We start from the raw sequence: 19868 nt of genomic DNA on the forward strand, positions 1-19868 counted from the left end.
TGTAATTTTTTAGTTACTGTCGATTTTATGGCACTACCTACATTCCCTATCATAAAAAAAATGATGTTACAAATCAATCTAAACATTAGGTTCGCCCTCATTCGATCTCGTATTCTGAAGCGTTGCTTGCTGGCCACTTGGAGCGCTGCTATCGCTTGGGTAACAAAAACGAGACAGGTTGCGACTGTTTGTTAGACTGTGGATTGTACTTCATTTGATCCAAAGAGAAACGAGAAAAACGAGCCGACGAGATAGTAGAAGATTGGCAATATGCATTTTTGAAAAATGTACATTAGCAACATAATGTTACTCCTATAGGTGAAGAAATTAATGCATGAGAAAGTTTAAGGCTGTCGTATAACCAACATTGGACGTCAGATTGCTGACGATGCATGTAAACTGAATTTTTTGCGCAACCTAGAAAATACTTGTCTGTGTTAATATAGGAATCTGTAACAAAATTGTGTTGGCAATCTTGATGGGTGGCTGCTATTGCCTGCAATTGTTTTCACATGTTTACATTGTGTAATGTGTTTGTAAATAAAAGTATAATGTGACAGAGTATGTTGTCTGCAAATTTTTGCCCCTTCCGTGTAATTCGTTGCTGATGGTAAGTCATTTTCATGCTTGCCGTTATTTAAAAAAACTTTTATGTAGGGTGCAATTGCGAAGTCACAATTGCAGTATATTCATATGGAAAATGAGAAGAAAAGGCCTCACAAGATCTATAAAAGATTCTGTTAATCCTTTCTGTTTTAAATGTTAATTATATTTTTTTTCATTGCTTGACTGGTGAAAGTTCTTGGTAGCATGACAGGCATAAACGATAGATAGTTTACCGAGAACAAAATATAGTAGTTGCACGCTTTACCCCGATATGAGAGCCTAGCAAATATGAATTTCCAGTTTGAGCCGACGCTTTTCTGCCTAGTTTTACAATTGCGATATTTCATTGAAAACTGGTTTCACAGTGTATCTGAAACAATAATTTTACTATGTCTGGCCGATCAAGACTCTTGACCGAAATAGATATATAAATAAATCAATTGAAATACTTGGATTGTAGTGAAGGGATTGGCATAGACCATACGAAAACTTAATTTGCTAATTATATGTGCAAAATAAACAGTTATTTTGCTATCGTTCATTAGACGGATCTGTTCCAATACAGTAGGCGTTCGTCAACACCAGCGAAAATATAAAGCGCTTGATTTAACAGATGAATAGCAAAGAATATTTAGAATTGACAGTGCAAAATCATTAATTATATTTAATATTCCCAAAACTTTGATAGCTTGTATGTATAATTTTACTCGGATATGTTTTGAATGCTGTGTTTTATTTAACTTTTCCGTATCTTCAGCTGTACATATTGACACTGTAAAGGCTTTCTAATGCTGTTACTAGACTTGTTTGTCATTTGATCAGACTTTTAAAACGAAAACATTTTATTGCCCAACAGACTTTTGAGCCCCATTAACAGTCTGCCTAATGACAATTTGCTGTTGACTAATCCAATGCTCTTTGTAACTGTGCTGCAGACAGGTGGTTTGGTAGTGGGTAGTTTATCCAATATGTTATTATCTTGTCATGTGGTATGAAATTTCTTTCTTTGGAGGTCTATATTTTACATTCAGCATTCCGTTCTCTACCTTGCTTTACGTGTCTTATTGTGTCTAAAATTATAATAGCTTCCTAAACTGAAAGTTCATCAGCAGAAAGGGAAAAATGTAAGCAGTGATTCTAAATTCAAAGACGTCACCATAGAATAGAATGACGCTGTATGTATATGAAAGGAGTAGGTACTCCCTCATTGAAACAAGCATGAGAGCCATAGATATATAAAGCACTGCATTAGAGCCATTGTAACTCATCATTCATTGTAAGCGCAGTTTACTCTCCCAATGAAACTTACAATGTAATGCAATAGAAACAAAATGTTTACCGCATATTACAGGTAGAAGTTTTGGACTTCCTTGTCTCAGCAATATTGAATGTGACGTAATACCGTTTCAAGATTTTGTTCACAATTCTGAGACACAGTAAATGTTTGTTGTAGGCCAATACAGGACTGACCAAAAATTTACATTCCACAACTAGTACAAAATCTAATTTTAACTGCTTAATGAAATTGAATTATGTTTCCAAGTTCTTATCAGCAGTGCATAAAAGTGCTTCAAGAATTGCCATCTTCCAGTTGCCATCAAATTCTGAACATCTTTCTTCAGAAGGCAAATGTCAGCTGCATGGAAAAGCCTGTGCTGATATGAATCCAACTGAACTTGATTTGGACCAGCTGAAACTGGCATTGTGAAATTGCATGAACCCTCGTCACATGCTGGATGCCTTCAGTGAGGCTGATGTTCTCCTTGAGCAGCAACATCATGTTTAGTAAAAAATTTTCTCATTCTGGAATCTTGTTTAGTACTTATGGAAAGCATACCTAGCAACATGTTATTGAATTTACTTAACAACAGCTGATTCTGATTTCACAGATGTATGCTATTGAATGGACTGCTTTCATATTTTCTTGTTTGGACTGCTTTCACATTTTCTTGTTCTTTCATTTTTATATCACATAAAAAAAAATATTTATTTATTTTTAGTTTCCTAAAGCTTTTTCTTTCATTTCCAGCCTGCCTTGAAGTGAAACCCCTATCACTTATTGATATGCAGGTGGCACAACGTTCTCCTCCTCCTTTTTTGTATACATTTGGTGGTAGAAAAGCTACTATTTAGTTAGTTAGTTATGTGTTCCATTGATCAAGCTCACAGTAACTGTTATGATGTGTAATGTGGCAAGAGTATAAGAAATGCACACATGGATCAAGGTCTTTTAATTTTTTTGTTACTTATCCAATTCCCTTAAATGGCAAAATTCGTATATTATACATATAGATTTATTTATTCCTATTCAAAAATTCCTCTACAGTATAGAAGGAGCTGTGAAGGAGATATGATTTCAATTTATTTGTAAAACTATTACTGCTGTCTGTCAAACATTTTATTTCATATGGTAATTTATCAAAAAGTTGTACAGCGGCATATTTTACCCCTTTCTGTGTCAAAGATAGTTTAAGTAGAAGATAGTGTAAGTCTTTCTTTCCTATGGTATTACAATCATGAATGTCATGTTGTTTTTAAAACTGGTCCATGTTGTTGAGAACAAATTTCCTTTTAAACAGATGCCTACAAGATGTGTGATTATGAGCCTCGCACGTTATTCTAACCATTCTCTTTTGATGAGTGAACACTTTTTGCCTAAGTGTTGAGATATGACATCAGAGAGTGAAAATATGCAAAGTATGTTAGCTTGCTAATTTCTATATCCTCAAAATTGGCAATTATTCTGATTGTAAAAGTTGCTGAACCTAGTTGCTTTGGGAGATTCAAGATATGAATTTTCCAATTAAGATTCTCATCTATATGTTCATACAAGAACTTAGTATGCTCTACCCTGGCTATCGACTTCTGTTGATGTGTTATATTTATTGAAGGAACTGTACTCCTTGTAGTAGAAAATTGGATGTACCATGTTTTTTCAAAGTCCAGAGCAAGCTCATTCACAGAAAACTAATCAATAATTTTTCCAAAGTCATTATTTGTGTCATTTTCTATTGGAGTTTCATTGACTGAATTAATAATGATGTTTGTATCATCAGCAGTTAGAAGACAAAGAAGAAGAACAGGAAGAAAAAAAGTCATCTGCACATCCTCTTGAACTACTCAACTGCTATTATCATCTTATACAGGGTGTTTCAAAAATGACCGGTATATTTGAAACGGCAATAGAAACTAAACGAGCAGCGATAGAAATACACCGTTTGTTGCAATATGCTTGGGACAACAGTAAATTTTCAGGCACACAAACTTTCGAAATTACAGTAGTTACAATTTTCAACAACAGATGGCGCTGCGGTCCGGGAAACTCTATAGTACGATATTTTCCACATATCCACCATGCGTAGCAATAATATGGCGTAGTCTCTGAATGAAATTACCCGAAACCTTTGACAACGTGTCTGGCGGAATGGCTTCACATGCAGATGAGATGTACTGCTTCAGCTGTTCAATTGTTTCTGGATTCTGGCGGTACACCTGGTCTTTCAAGTGTCCCCACAGAAAGAAGTCACAGGGGTTCATGTCTGGCGAATAGGGAGGCCAATCCACGCCGCCTCCTGCATGTTTCGGATAGCCCAAAGCAATCACACGATCATCGAAATATTCATTCAGGAAATTAAAGACGTTGGCCGTGCGATGTGGCCGGGCACCATCTTGCATAAACCACGAGGTGTTCGCAGTGTCGTCTAAGGCAGTTTGTACCGCCACAAATTCATGAAGAATGTCCAGATAGCATGATGCAGTAATCGTTTCGGATCCGAAAAATGGGCCAATGATTCCTTTGGAAGAAATGGCGGCCCAGACCAGTACTTTTTGAGGATGCAGGGACGATGGGACTGCAACATGGGGCTTTTCGGTTCCCCATATGCGCCAGTTCTGTTTATTGACGAAGCCGTCCAGGTAAAAATAAGCTTCGTCAGTAAACCAAATGCTGCCCACATGCATATCGCCGTCATCAGTCCTGTGCACTATATCGTTAGCGAATGTCTCTCGTGCAGCAATGGTAGCGGCGCTGAGGGGTTGCCGCGTTTAAATTTTGTATGGATAGAGGTGTAAACTCTGGCGCATGAGACGATACGTGGACGTTGGCGTCATTTGGACCGCAGCTGCAACACGGCGAACGGAAACCCGAGGCCACTGTTGGATCACCTGCTGCACTAGCTGCGCGTTGCCCTCTGTGGTTGCCGTACGCGGTCGCCCTACCTTTCCAGCACGTTCATCCGTCACGTTCCCAGTCCGTTGAAATTTTTCAAACAGATCCTTTATTGTATCGCTTTTCGGTCCTTTGGTTACATTAAACCTCCGTTGAAAACTTCGTCTTGTTGCAACAACACTGTGTTCTAGGCGGTGGAATTCCAACACCAGAAAAATCCTCTGTTCTAAGGAATAAACCATGTTGTCCACAGCACACTTGCACGTTGTGAACAGCACACGCTTACAGCAGAAAGACAACATACAGAATGGCGCACCCACAGACTGCGTTGTCTTCTATATCTTTCGCATCACTTGCAGCGCCATCTGTTGTTGAAAATTGTAACTACTGTAATTTCGAAAGTTTGTCCGCCTGAAAATGTACTGTTGTCCCAAGCGTATTGCAACAAACGGTGTATTTCTATCGCTGCTCGTTTAGTTTTTATTGCCGTTTCAAATATACCGGTCATTTTTGAAACACCCTGTATTTTAAACTAAGCATGTATGCAACTTTACCCAGATGACTATCAGTTTTAACCTGTTCAATATGAGAATTAGCATTAACTGAAAGTTACATCTACAAGTCCGAGTATTCTGATGAATTATAGATAAGTTGGTTAATAAGGCACTTCTTTTACTTTGTTCCTAAATATCTGAGGATTTTAAATTGCCTGTCTGATGTCTATCAACAGCTAGCTAAAATGCATAATCTGATGGAAAATAAATTTATTTGGATTAAAGGACATGGAACTGACTGGACCAATGCTGTATTTCGGCAGGTGGACTGGCTGTGGTGGCAGTTGTGTTGGATGGGGTGAGTAGAGGGAGGCAGGGAGAGGGACTGGAGATGAGTGGCTAAGAGGGAGGCAGCCAGTTTGCAAGCTAGGAGTGTGGGAGGGAGTTGTAGCAGCTATATGGGTCTGGCATGTAGTGCATGATTGTAGTGGCCGGTGGGGAGCGATGCACACTGAAGGGGGTGTGGGGGCATGAATTGGGAGGGTCTAACAGGATGGAGGAAGGGGAAACTGTTGGGTGGGGGGTGCAGGAACAATAGATTACATGAGATTAGGCCAGGACAATTACAAAAGTGGAGGATGTGTTGTAAAAATAACTTCCATCTACACAGTTCAGAGAAACTGGTGGTGGAGTGAAAGATCCAGATGGTCTGGTTGTAAAGCAGCCATTGAAACTGAGCATGTTGTGCTCAGCTGCATCTTGTATTACCAGGTCATCAGTTTTGTTCTTGGCAACAATTTGGAAATGGCCGGTCATCCTGCTGGACAGCTGGTTGGTTGTCATACTTTGCAGTGTTCTCAGCAGCTGCTTTAACAAGTGGCCTTTCCTCTATGGAGTGGGATAAGCCTGTGACAGGACTGGCCCAGCTTCTGATGGAATAAGATAAACCTGCAACAGGTCTGGTGTAGAAGGTCCTGAGTGGGTGGATTGGGCAGATCTTACACCTCACACCCATGTGGCAAGAGTTTGGGAGTGGATGTGGCATAGGGATGGATTAGGATGTTGTGTAGGTTGGGTGGGCAGCAGAACACCACTTTAGAAGGGTTGAGAAGGATCTTGAGTAGAACGTCCGTCATTTCAGGGCAGGATGAGAAGCAATCAAAGCTCTGGCGAAGGATATGTTACAGTTTTACCAGTCCAGGGTGATACTGGGTGACAAGGGACCACTCCTTTGTTGCTGATTCTTGGCAGTGGTGGGAAGGTTGGGGGTGTGTGAGGCTATGGCACAGGACTAGGTTTGGGGGTATTGCCTGTATGTGAAGGCCTGGGCAAGGGAGTTCTCATCACTGCATATATACCGTACACTGCTCGCTAGGCTGTATTGGAGGGATTTTGTGATGTGCATGGGATGGCAGCTGTTGAAATGCGGGTACTGTTGGTGGCTACCAGTATATGCTCAATGAGGCGATAAGAATTCATCATGTTGTTGCAGTTGACTCTCAGACTTGATGTCTAGTTGTAAACCACCAAAACTTTCCAAATCTACTTGCGTCCAGGATCCATTGTAAGTAGTCCTGTATTTGTCTTCACAACCAGAGCTTCTCTGAATCATTGTGTCCTGAAAGAACACTTTGGCTGTTTTTAAAAAGGTCATTCAATTTTGTATAATTCCCTGTTGAACAGCAACGATTTGGTAAGGCCTTGGATTCTATCCTGTGGTTAGAAAAGCATTTACTTAGTCTTTTGGTAACTCTGCAGTAGTCTTCTTTTTATCAAACCAAAGTGTTTACCACTTTACAAGTAAGGGTGTCCTCATATTAGAAATACAATTTTGATGCTATCTGATCTCTTAATGATGTGAATGACATAGTGGAAGTATAAGAACACTGCATAGTTCTTATGCTGTTCTGAGCTTGAGTCACAGATTTAAAAAAGAAATAAAGGAATGAAGATCCATTCATTCCTTTCTTCCCTTCCAGTGCAAGTGTAAAAATATTACACCACTGCTGAATATAACAATGTAGGAAAAGATAGATAACTACGTATCGTAAAAAAGACATGTCAAGTCGCAGACAGGCATGATTAAAAAGAGACTCGCATATAGCTTTCAGCCACAGCCTTCGTCAGTAAAAAAAAAAAAAAAAAAAAAAAAAAAAAAAAAAAAAAAAAAAAAAAACACACACACACACACACACACACACACACACACACACATGCACAACTGCCAACTCCAGCATCTCGGGCCGGAATGCAACATCACATGGAATGCAAGCAGCAATTTGGAGGGAGTGTGGATGTTTGATGAATTTTGAAACTGTAAAATGATAATTGACACTTGTAATAAATATCATTAGTGCTGGTATTTGACAGGGGTAGGGTTTTCTGATAATTTATCCATACTGCTTCATTTTCTACTATCTTTTTACTTTCTTACCTACTTTTTTGCTGTCTTGGATAAAACGTAAAGGCTTTTAGTTTGTGGACCTGGCCTTCCATACTAATTATTTTAATTTTATTTGTAATTTCTTTTCTTTTTCAGAGATATTTTGTTAAATATTTACATTAAAACCTTTTAATACTACTTGAAATTTGTCATATGTTGAGGAGGTATCAGTATTTGGTTACCCAAATGATGAGTTGAATTTGCTGCTAAATATTTTACGGTGTATCCCACATGCAACAGGAAGTTCAGGGTACTTTTATTTATATAGCTCATGGTGTCTTTTAATTGATAATTATTCTGGAAGGTAAATTCTGCCTCTCTTTCCCTTGTCGTAGTGGTCCTTTCTTCCCTTAAAGCACCTATGAAGTTTATAATGCTTGCCTCTTTTTCTATGGATAGTTTCCAAGGCTGATTAGCATGCATGCCTCTTTTGTCCTTGAGAGATATTCCAGTATCTTCATACTCGATTGTACAGTCTGAACTTTGCTATCCCATGAAAGCAATGCCGGCCTTTTGGCAAGCAGGAATTTCACTCATGGTATCATTTCATTTGATTCTTATGGTGCAGAAAAGTTCAAGCTCTGACACTGAAATTGTCATGCCTTGACCTTCTGTGAGCAAATAGTGTCACAGAAATGAAGCTGGTTAAATAAGAAGATTGTTCATTTCAGTTACCCAAAAAATTAAAGTTCTTGATAAGCTCTTCTTGTTTCTGGCACTTGAGTTGTTTGAAACATTCCAACAGTGAACATTTGCAGTGACTGCCAAACTCAGAAGACATAAGGTCTCTTCAAACATTACACATTCTATTATAGCTTTTTCTCTTTTCAGCTAATTGATTAAAAAATGGCTTCTCACCTTCATCTTGCAGTAATGAGTCACAATACTATTACACTGCAGACTAAGCACTATTAATGTAAGAAACAACACTGAGTAAGAAACTTGACCAATCACATCAACAGTTGCAACCCAATAGGTGTAATGTAAACAGTGGAAGCAACATTGGACTTGTCCCATTCTTTCCAGGAGAAGACCAACACAGAACTTTTTTCTGTTGCCACTAAAAGTGACTTGCCACATCATTTGACAGTCTTATTAATTGCCTTGTAGTACCAACAGCTGGCTGTCAGAATGTGTTATAATTCATAATTCATTTCCTAATTAAATGGACTTGCCCCGGTTTTTACTTGGAGTCTTCAATTTCTTTTTGATTCAGTAATTGTGTTGCAATTTGTCTTAAACTGTAGGTACATAAAATTGTTTATACTATTGTAACAATTTACTATCAAAAAGATTTTGGGATAGTTTTTGAAAATATTTTTATTGTCTCTCTCTCAAATATGATGAGAGTTTTTCCAGGGCTTTTGGTCCTGCATATGGTGGCTTTGATTTGTATTCCATGGTGTTGTGTATGGGCACAAGGAAGAGGTTCCATTTCTTTGTGTCATGGTTGTGTTTCTTCTTATCTTGATTTATAGGTAGCATACTTGAAGTTTGTCCATCATAGGAGTTTGTATAGGTATATGCTGGATAGTGTTAATATCCTGTTACCTTTTAATGATTTTCTACAGAGAAAGCCAAATAGGACCTGTAAAGTGTTGTCCTAATAGAAGCTAACATGAAAATTATTCTGTTGGTATTGTGTGATTTTGAATTATATAGGAAGAATGAAAATATTATAGCGTTAGTTCCACTTCCTTACATGGTGGGATCATAGCTCCACAATATAAAGCAAAAAAGGACCTGCTGAACCTTCTGCACAAACTGAGAATAACAGAACATACAATATTCCAGTCTATTAAGTTTGACTCTTTGTTTTCTACTAGTCCTTTATTTCATAAATGAGCTGTTCACAGGGAAAATTAACATACATTCCTGCTGCTATGTAACATTTTCACTTTTTTAAAAGGAAGAAAACTACACACTTTTGAGACTGTTGTACTTGCAACAATTTCTGTACATCAGTCTTCATCAAATGAGAAATGCCCCCAGTAATAAAGATTTATTTATTTGTTTATTATTGTTATTATTATTATTCTTTCTTTCTTTTATCAGACGTTATGTCTGGTCAAAAATGGAAAGTGACGCGGACCTTGATCAAGCGTGATTTCCTTTTAACTGTACGGTATATGTTATATTGCATTTAGGAACTTCCGCGTGATTGAACATGTATCAATAATTACGGATTTCTGTAGTTGTATATATAAGTTTGGATGTAGCTGTATTGCATTGATGTACTGGTGGATATTGTGTGGTATCACTCCTGTGGTTGATAGTATAATTGGTATAATGTCAACTTTATCCTGATGCCACATGTCCTTGACTTCCTCAACCAGTTGGATGTATTTTTCAATTTTTTCTCCTGTTTTCTTTTCACTGCCTTGTGTCCCAGTGGGAAAAGTGTCTCAAGAGCCAGGGTCAATACTTCTAACATATAGGTACTCGTTTCTGTAATTATGCCTCTGGCTCATTTCTTTTTGAATGCCCCGTATACATTGTTTGTGATTCTCTGTTCTTACATGTCAGAATTCTAAGGAGACAAATGAAATTTTTGCTTGATGGTCTCTGTATGCCATGCTGAAAACATTAGAACTTTGTGTCACACCAATCTGGAGCATGTTAACATTGCCCTACACTTAAAACTCATAGTTCTAAGTTTATGTGTTCCCAAACTCATTCAGATTTGCCTGAAACAGAAATGCATCACTGAATTCACAGTGTAAGGACAAACTATAGTTACTCAAGACAACTGACAACTGTAACTCACCAATATGATATGCTTTGGACATAACATTGTTGCTTAAAGTGTGCAGGAGGCTCTTTATTCTGATTTTACAGCAGTTTAGATTTGGAACAGCATTGTAGCATCAGAACCATGGCAACCAAAGTTGGAATCATCAGACACATGAACACAGTGGAAATTGTCTGGTTTGTTGGTGATGGGTCCCTGGTGAAGAAAAGTTTCGAGATGTGTGCTACTGCAACCAAATATGTGACTTCAAAGCTGCAAGTGATCCAGAATACATTTTGCTGGGTGATAATGTCCATCCACATTGAGATGATGGGATGGATCAATTTCTTGCAGGTGCTGCTATCCACTACAGTACTGGCAAACTGGGTCTCAGTATCTGAATTCTATAAAGCATATCTGGAATGCATATGGTAGAAAAACTGTGACCCACCAGCCGGGACTGTTCCAGACCTCCAGATCTATTTCTCACTTTTGTACGGTACTATGTGCCAATAGATTTCTTGGGGCCACCTTATAGAGAGCATACACTTATTAATAGGTTCAAAGAAAACTTGAGAGTCTGTATACCATTGATAAGTTGGTATAAAAAAACACGTTTAAAGTTAGTAATGGACATAAAACATCATCCAAAATTGTGTTAAAAATGCTTTCTCTGAAAATTATTTTCAACAGCTAGTTCACATGCCTACTCCAACTGTAAATGGTTGTGAGAACATACTTTGTATCTTAGCAACAAATAATCCTAGGCAGATAGGAAGCATCATGACAGACACAGAGATTAGTGACAACAAGGTCATTGTAGTGAGACTGAATACCATAAAAACCAGAGTATATCTACTTTAAAAAGCAGATACAACTTCACTTGATGTTTTCCTAAGAGACAGACTCCATTCCTTCGAAACAAACTATGTAAGCGTAGACCACATGTGGCTTAAATGCTAAGAAATAGTGTCATTGGCAAAATGGTGTGGATGGCAATTGGGAGATTTATACCAAATAAACTAATTAAAGGTGGAACTGATCCCCCAAGGTTGGTTGAGTAGTTACTTATCATTTGAATGATAAATTGTAATGATGTGGGGTCAGTCATTTCACATTCACATCAAAAAGTAAAATATAAATATGGCTAAATGCAGAAGTTATGTCTTTTATAAGTAAGATATACAGATGTGAAATAGTGATTCCTATCCACCATATTTTACACATTACAATAACAGAAATTCTTCTGTGGGATAGTAGGAGTTATCAAAGAGAAACGTTGTCAGTTTGTTTTCATATTTTACTGTATGCTTTCTGTCAGACATTTTATACCACTGGGTAAGTCATTGAAAAATTTAGTGCAGCATTGTGCACCTCTTTTTTATGCTGGAGAAAACTTTGGTGTGGAGTAATGAATGACATTTTTTCTTCTGATGCTGTAATTATGTACATCATTGTTCCTTTTGAACTGCAGTGGATTATTTACAACAGACTCCATGGTGGAATAAATATACTGTGAAGCAGTTGTCAAAATGCCTGCCTCCTTAAACTGTTGTCTACAACACGATTGTGTGTGAACACCACATATTATTCCTACAGCACATTTTTGAGCAATGAAGTCATTCTTCCTTAAAGATGAACAAAATCAGGAAAAGTATAGATTGCTACTCACTATAAAGATGACATGTGTTGCAGACAGGCACAACAAAAATTATAATTAAAAGTGAAATGTTTTCCAGTGTTAATTCACAAACATACACTTTAATGTGTTATTCACTACAAAATCTACTTGTCTTAATATTTTTGAACTTGTATTCCCCAATGTATGATACGTTAAACAGGTTAAATAGAAGCAATGAAAAAAGTGTGCAAAATGTAAAAGAATGCAAAATCGCCAAGACTGACAATGTTTTGCAGAAGGTCAAAGTTCTACGCGAACTTCAAAGTGAGATATTTTTAACTGTTTCCATACTGAATCTTTGTCTCGAAATCTGGCAGAAAATCCAGAGAGCCTGGTTGTATGTAAAGTACACCAATGGCAAGGCACGATCACTGCCTTCACTACACAATAGCAATGGTAATGTTACCGATGACATGCCACTAACGTGGAGTTACTGAACGTGGTTTTCTGAAGTTACTTTTACCCAAGAAGACTAGGTAAATATTCCAGATTTTGAATTAAGAACGGCTGAGAAACTTAGAAGTCAGTACCCTCGGCTAGTGAAGCAACTTAAATCACTTAATAAAGGTATGTCTTCCAGGCCAGATTGTATACCACTTAGGTTCCTTTCACAGTGTGCCGAATAATAGTTCCACACTTAGCAATCATATACAACCACTGGCTTGATGAAAGGACTGCACCTGAAAACTGGAAAGTTGCACAGGCCACACCAATACTCTGGAAAGGGAATGGGAGTAATCTACTGAGTTACAGTCCCATGTCACTGATGTCAATTTACAGTAGGATTTTGGGACACGTGCAGGGTGTCCATAATTCAAGTTCCAGTTCCAAAATAGTGTAGAAAGAGCACCACTGCCCAGAATGATTTCAATTTGTGCATCATATTATTGATGCAGAACAAAACACATCTTTCAGATAACCCCACAGCCAGAAGTCACACAGATTAAGACCAGGTGATCTGGACAGCTAGGCTGTAGGGAAATGGCAGCTGATAATTTTAGCATTTCTGAAATGCCTCTGCATTGTCCACTCCACTGGCTGTGCAATCTGTGGAGGAGTGCCATCCTGCAAATAAATGATCCTGCTCAAACAACCATGCTGTTCAAGGATTGGAATGTGTTTACCAGTGATGATACAGGTGAGAGGACCCACAGAACTCATCTTCTCAAAAAAATGCGGTCCTAAGATAAACAATGCTGTCAACCTGCACCACACAGTCACTATTGCAGACTGAAGTGGTACCAGTTGATGTGCATGTGGATTTTCTGTTGCCCATACTCTGAAATTCTGTGCTTAAATATGTCCTTCAAGACGAAAATGGACGTTTTCTGTCCACAGAATGTACCATGACCGTGAATGCAAATGTCATGTGATTAAGCCCTACCCTGTTCTGTAACTTTCCCGAATTCCTACTCAGGAAATGTGCTTTCATTTGTGGATTGTGCTTTAGTTCTCAATGCTTGTGTAAAACACACTGCATATATGCAATTTCCTGTAGTTGATAACTGAAAATTATTGTAATGTAGAGACCTGGCACTACATCGCATGGGTAGCACTAAGTGTATCTATGGCCAGGTCAAGGTATATAAAAAAGGAGGTAGGCCATTCCAGTCCTTGGTGAACAAAAAATTCCCAGATGTCCTTGCGTGCCGGCGCAGCATGCACAAAACCTGTGCATGTAGCAAAACATGGAAATCATGGTACATACAAGGAAAACAACTCATTTTGTGTCAATATGAGCAAGGATTATTGTAACTGCAGCCTTGGCACAATTCATTAATGTTGTTTGAGAGATGACAAACATTACTTACCTTGGTTTAACCAAAAGTGAGCACTTGCAATATGAATGAAAGTGCGGGTACGCCACGAGAGAGGAACCTCTTTGACCATCAACTGTGTCCTTGCCAAGCGTATCTTTGTAAGGTGGTCTCAGTCCACTCTATCACTGCAAAGCAACATAACGTGCTTTTGTATTCACATCAAATTTTAAATAAAGAATGATCTAACCTGCACGGTATCATTACTAATTGTCACCCTTATCTTATTCTGTTGCTTGCAAATACATGGACAATTTTATGTGGTGGGCTAGACGCATAAAATAATGTTATTTCTCAAAGTGGTGGCATAGCATAATGGCTAAGACTTATTCTGGTTATGCTAAAGATTGTTGGTTCAAATCTTGACAGGTATTCATCCATTTTTATTTTTAAATGTTTATCAAAATAACTTTGATTATTATTTTTATTCAGTTAATTGGTTTAACTTTTTTTTTATTTCTGGTACATCACTTTAATCATCATACTATTTTATTTGCTCTCATTTTGTCTTCATATCATTTGCCGTTTGTTTGTAATCTTTGTAGATATAATTTTGATTATTTTTAGTTATCTATCACAGTATTTAAATATAAGGAAATGCAGATCTGTTGGCTGCAAAATAAAAGACAAAATAATCCCTTTATACTGGCTGTGCAGTGGTGTCAAAGATGTGTTTTTTGTTACAAGAAGTTCATCTCTTTGGATGGTCATCATCTTGCAGACACTTAAAACAGAAACTTGTATTGCGCTGTGGACAAAACAACACACGCAAAGATTTAAATGAAAGAAGGGATTATGAATAAAACAAAATACAAGCAACATGAGGAATAGAATGCAATAACATGGATGAAAATATGAAATGATAAAATGGAAATTAAAACAAAGTTAATATATAAAAAATAATTAAAACCACATAGATATAGATTCCAAATGAAAAAGAGCAAATAAAAAATTTAATATGATGATTAAAATGTTGTGGCAAATTATTAAAAATAAAAAATTACATTCCAACTAATTAATTCAATAATAATAATAATAATAATAATAATAATAATAATAATAATGGTAGTTATTTTAATAAATATATAAAAATAAAATTGAAAAAACACGTGAGAAGCTTCGAACCAACAATGTTCATTATGTCAATGACGCATCTTAATAAAATACTATACCAACATTACGTGTAAATGGTGTTGGTTAAATATAAGTGTGAGGAATGCCATAAGCTGTGAAAGTTAAAGAAAATTTATTAACAGATGTGAGAATGGTGTGCAATGACTCTTTAATCTTGGATATTCTTTCAGATGATGAGCTGAAATCAGTCTGCAAATTTAAATACTTGGGGTCGTACATACAGAGGGACGGAGGACTGGAAAGCGAAATACAACACTGAATAAATTGCGGTTGGAACAACTGGAGGAAAATGAGTGGAGTGTTGTGTGAGCACTGGGTTGAAAGGAAAAGTGTACAAGTTGGTGGTAAGGCCTGCTATGATGTGCGGGGCAGAGACATGCCCAATCACAGTAGCCCAGGAAAGGAAGATGGAAGTGGCGGAAATGAGGATGCTGAGGTGGATGTGTGGGGTAACAAGGAAGGACAGGATTAGAAATGAATTTGTTAGAGGAGCTGTGAAAGTGGGACCCATGGGGGAAAAGATACAAGAGAGCAGACTAAGGTGGTACGGACACTTACAGAGAAAAGGGGGAGAGTATATCAGAAACAGAGTTGAAGATATAAAGATTGAAGGAGTGAGAAGGAGAGGAAGACTGAAGACAAGGTGGAAGGATAAGATATCCGGGGACCTAAGGGAGAAAGGATGGAAGAAGGAAGAGGCAATGGATAGAGCACTATGGAGGAGAAGGATCCAGAAGAGCAACGCCAACTCTATGTGACGTGGGACAAGGTGACAATAAAGAAGGAGAAGAAGAAGATTCTTTCAGATTTGCTGAAATGCGTTGCAGGCTATATTGAATTTAAATCCCAAAACATTGATAAATCGTTGGGTTTTCCAGCAGGGAAAAGTGAAGTAGGTGTGTCTAATACAGACTGAATATCAGTTATATCTCATGGATTTCTTCACCACCTGCTAACAGCATGTAAAAACAGTGTGTTGTACTTCGAAACAGAATTTGCTGCTTTTCGTGGAAACGGAGTGTGCAAACGAACAAACAAAAACAAAATGTAAAATATCTGTGCACTGTTTTGAAACAAAAGTTTCCTGAGGTTGATGTCACAGGTAGTTTTGCTCTTTACATGCAACTGAGGTCATCTATATAAATTAGGAATCTGAATCAAGAAGCTATGTTGGAAGCCTTGAAGAAATGTGTCACAATGGGAAGCAGCTATGGATTACATTTTCGTCTGGTGTATGAATGGCAGTAGCATTCTGGAATGGAGTACATTAACATCTGTTTCTTCGTCGAAGCAGTGAATTATTTACATTTTAACTATCATTTATTTAATCCTAAGGCATAATAATCTGTCATGCTACTTGATTTGACTTTTTTAACTTTGAACTGCGCCTAACTACTGGTGGAAAATGAACAAGTAATATGCCACAGCATCTACACTCCTGGAAATGGAAAAAAGAACACACTGACACCGGTGTGTCAGACCCACCATACTTGCTCCGGACACTGCGAGAGGGCTGTACAAGCAATGATCACACGCACGGCACAGCGGACACACCAGGAACCGCGGTGTTGGCCGTCGAATGGCGCTAGCTGCGCAGCATTTGTGCACCGCCGCCGTCAGTGTCAGCCAGTTTGCCGTGGCATACGGAGCTCCATCGCAGTCTTTAACACTGGTAGCATGCCGCGACAGAGTGGACGTGAACCGTATGTGCAGTTGACGGACTTTGAGCGAGGGCGTATAGTGGGCATGCGGGAGGCCGGGTGGACGTACCGCCGAATTGATCAACACGTGGGGCGTGAGGTCTCCACAGTACATCGATGTTGTCGCCAGTGGTCGGCGGAAGGTGCACGTGCCCGTCGACCTGGGACCGGACCGCAGCGACGCACGGATGCACGCCAAGACCGTAGGATCCTACACAGTGCCGTAGGGGACCGCACCACCACTTCCCAGCAAATTAGGGGCACTGTTGCTCCTGGGGAATCGGCGAGGACCATTCGCAACCGTCTCCATGAAGCTGGGCTACGGTCCCGCACACCGTTAGGCCGTCTTCCGCTCACGCTCCAACATCGTGCAGCCCGCCTCCAGTGGTGTCGCGACAGGCGTGAATGGAGGGACGAATGGAGACGTGTCGTCTTCAGCGATGAGAGTCACTTCTGCCTTGGTGCCAATGATGGTCATATGCGTGTTTGGCGCCGTGCAGGTGAGCGCCACAATCAGGACTGCATACGACCGAGGCACACAGGGCCAACACCCGGCATCATGGTGTGGGGAGCGATCTCCTACACTGGCCGTACACCACTGGTGATCGTCGAGGGGACACTGAATAGTGCACGGTACATCCAAACCGTCATCGAACCCATCATTCTACCATTCCTAGACCGGCAAGGGAACTTGCTGTTCCAACAGGACAATGCACGTCCGCATGTATCCCGTGCCACCCAACGTGCTCTAGAAGGTGTAAGTCAACTACCCTGGCCAGCAAGATCTCCGGATCTGTCCCCCATTGAGCATGTTTGGGACTGGATGAAGCGTCGTCTCACGCGGTCTGCACGTCCAGCACGAACGCTGGTCCAACTGAGGCGCCAGGTGGAAATGGCATGGCAAGCCGTTCCACAGGACTACATCCAGCATCTCTACGATCGTCTCCATGGGAGAATAGCAGCCTGCATTGCTGCGAAAGGTGGATATACACTGTACTAGTGCCGACATTGTGCATGCTCTGTTGCCTGTGTCTATGTGCCTGTGGTTATGTCAGTGTGATCATGTGATGTATCTGACCCCAGGAATGTGTCAATAAAGTTTCCCCTTCCTGGGACAATGAATTCACGGTGTTCTTATTTCAATTTCCAGGAGTGTATATCTATGGTGTGTCACATTTGCCATGTAACCAAACTGCAGCACTGCTCTCCACATCCTCACTGTGATGTCAGGGGCTCCAGCCATAAAATCTGTTTTCACCAAAATGGCTGCTCCTGCACTGAACAACTTGTATGGAATAGTGGTAATTTTACTCAGGGCTACTGCATAGTGTTATGATTGTAGTTCAGTATCACTTTCATCTAACTTAACTATGTAAGCAGCACACCCTAGGAAATTTGTCAGGTGACATGGATGTTTTGTGTTCAATATTTAATTGGTGTTCGGAGTGACATCTCATGATGCCGATTGGAGCTGTAAACTGCAGTGCTGTCCGGCTCATCCAGAGCCTATCTATTATTAGTGAAAATCATATCAAAATCCTTGTAGTAGTTCCTGATATAAGCCTCCACATATACGCAGAAAAATGGGATTGGGGCTGTATAAAATGAATAGAAGAAGAAACGTATAGATGTGCAGATTCTGGTAATAACGGTTTAGTGTGGTGCAGTGGCCTAGTGCAAGTCTTTCAATTAGATGCCACTTCATGGGAAACATTGATTTGATCAATGGAGATACATGGGCAGTATAAACGTACAGAGGTCAGAATGGAAAATGGCAATAGGCCACACAACAACGAGCATAGAACCGTCGCCACTGTTGGGAGCAGTGAAAATGAAATTAATGCTCTTGATTGTGCAGCAACAGCCTCTACTGTGAGATATGTCATTCACTACTAGATGGCAGTGGCGTTGTTCTCATAGCAGTGGTTGACTTTAAATCATCATTGCTCATAAATATTTATAAATTATATGTAGAAACCTTTCCTGTATCTCAGTTTACTGATCAGTAAAAACCTTGTCAAAATCGCTACAGTAGTTCCCGATATTAGCCTGAATATACAGCTAGCGGTGAGCAGGGGTGTTCAATTTATGTATGTAGAGAAAAGAAGAAAATTCTCCACATATGGCTTGGGATATTCTTAAACAAGGTTAAGGTTTTTCTCAGTGATTTCTAATATAGAAAGGTGAGGTGTATTTTATTTTGCTGTTTCCATAGAAGAGGCAGTTGCTTTCTGGAGAGGTATCTGGTATGACATTAATCAGAATTGCTTAATGGAACAACCAGCCTTGTATGATGAGAGTTTCTTCTAAGTAGTTGCTGTCTGTGAGTAGTGCATCTTTGATCTGGCAACAAGAGAATTCTGCTCTCAGCCCTGCCAAGATCGTAACAGAAGTGATATTGTTTCTATTTGAGAAATTCCACTAGGATCCAAGCTGGAGGACCTCACTTAGTTCTGGGTGGAATATTGCAAAATGCCACTCAAAAGAAATAATAAATGTACTGTATTCACTTCACCCACCAACTACAATTACAAACAGGGGATACCTCATAATCCGTAACATTATCATTTTATCTTTAATGGAAATGTGTGTGACTGTGACTTTGTCTAATGATTCAATACTGACAGTTAGATGCTGATTATAGTTATATTATACTTTTACATTTAAGGAACCACAGGACAGATTATGGACTCACACGGACTTACATCACAAATTACCAGAGCATCATAAATGCTAAAGAATATGCTTGATCAGCATCATAATAACATGTGCAGGATGAAACTGATATTTCACAACATATTATTCTACAGAAGGTATCAGAAATGTTGACCCAAGTGTTCAGAAATGTTGATGTAAGTTTAAGCAAAGTGACAGATCTAGGTACTTAAAGATGGAGAGGACCAGCCCACTGTTTTTTCGTAAGTTGAACAGATTGCGACTTGTATTGCAGAAGTACAGTACAAAGACCATAGATAATGACCAATAAAGTGGGTAAATGCCTCATACAAGCTACAGAAGTGGTTTTTGTATTTCCCTATGCACCTGTAGAAAACATTTGTGTCGAGATAACTGCTCCATTAGTGCTGCTTTCACG

At 39.1% G+C, this 19868-nt stretch overlaps 1 protein-coding gene across 1 annotated transcript in view; it reads left to right on the forward strand.

The window, feature by feature from the left end:
* Window positions 1-458: 458 nt before the first annotated feature.
* LOC126473863 (TGF-beta-activated kinase 1 and MAP3K7-binding protein 1-like) overlaps window positions 459-19868 on the forward strand; it is a 100228-nt gene continuing 80818 nt past the window's right edge. Inside the window, exon 1 of the mRNA XM_050101192.1 lies at window positions 459-610. The gene's annotated coding sequence lies outside the window, so the exon portion shown is untranslated. The remainder of the gene's footprint in view (window positions 611-19868) is intronic.

The sequence above is a fragment of the Schistocerca serialis genome, chromosome 4, assembly GCF_023864345.2.
Source record: "Schistocerca serialis cubense isolate TAMUIC-IGC-003099 chromosome 4, iqSchSeri2.2, whole genome shotgun sequence".
NCBI classification, from domain to species: domain Eukaryota; kingdom Metazoa; phylum Arthropoda; class Insecta; order Orthoptera; family Acrididae; genus Schistocerca; species Schistocerca serialis.